The following is a 769-nucleotide window of genomic DNA, read 5'->3' as shown; positions in this document are numbered from 1 at the left end:
GCTCCACCCCTCCTCCCGAAGCCGGGTCCACCCAGCGCCTCTGTTTCCCCGCCGGTGAACCGAGAATTAAAACACCACTTGCCATCTAGAGTCCCGGGGAGATTCCAGCCGCTTACATACGAAAATCGCGAAGCGCAGGGACTGTATACTGTAGGCACTCAATAGATGGTGGCTGCGATTGTATTGTTAACTGCTCTGGTTCTCTTTCCTTTGAGCCCCCGCCCTAGGCCGCCTTCCTGCGGCCTGAGCGCCCCCTGGTGGGCGCGGGGACCCGGGCGGCCTGGCCTGGGCTTTGAGACCCGAGGACCCCTGCCTGGAGCTCGGGAAGGTGAAGGTGCGGGGAAGCCCCGTGGAGGACGGATCCAGGCTGCGCAAGTGTGTTTGTCCATCACCACCAGGACGTTGCCTGGCTAAATGACCCTGTCCTCGACCTAGGACCACATCCATGTCCCCTTATCTACCCCGGGCAAGACTCCCGAGGCACCTCCACCAGGAAGACAGACAGACCCCTTTGACACCCCCCGCTCCAGGTCCAAAGGATGTGTAATGGCTGCCCCTTGCCCGCGCAGATAGCAGGATTTCTCCCGGCCGAAGGAAGGCTGAGGCACGATCGTGAGGTCCCCGCTACTCCCCCTCAGTCCCCCCTCTGAAGAGCAGGGTGAGACCGGAAGCGCAAGGTTGGCGTAGACTGACCCCTAGCGGCAGGGCGGGCACCCGAACGCTGCCCGGAACCAAGATGGCAGCCCTGGAGGCCTGAGAGGGCGCCGGG

At 63.3% G+C, this 769-nt stretch overlaps 1 protein-coding gene across 1 annotated transcript in view; it reads left to right on the top strand.

Moving 5' to 3' along the window:
• The window catches only part of HOOK2 (hook microtubule-tethering protein 2), a 37,211-nt gene that overhangs the window by 11,896 nt on the left and 24,546 nt on the right, over positions 1 to 769 (top strand).

Source organism: Myotis davidii, unplaced genomic scaffold (assembly GCF_000327345.1).
Source record: "Myotis davidii unplaced genomic scaffold, ASM32734v1 scaffold543, whole genome shotgun sequence".
NCBI lineage: Eukaryota > Metazoa > Chordata > Mammalia > Chiroptera > Vespertilionidae > Myotis > Myotis davidii.
The sequence above is the reverse complement of the archived record's forward strand: the minus strand, read 5'-3'. Positions and strand labels throughout refer to the sequence as shown.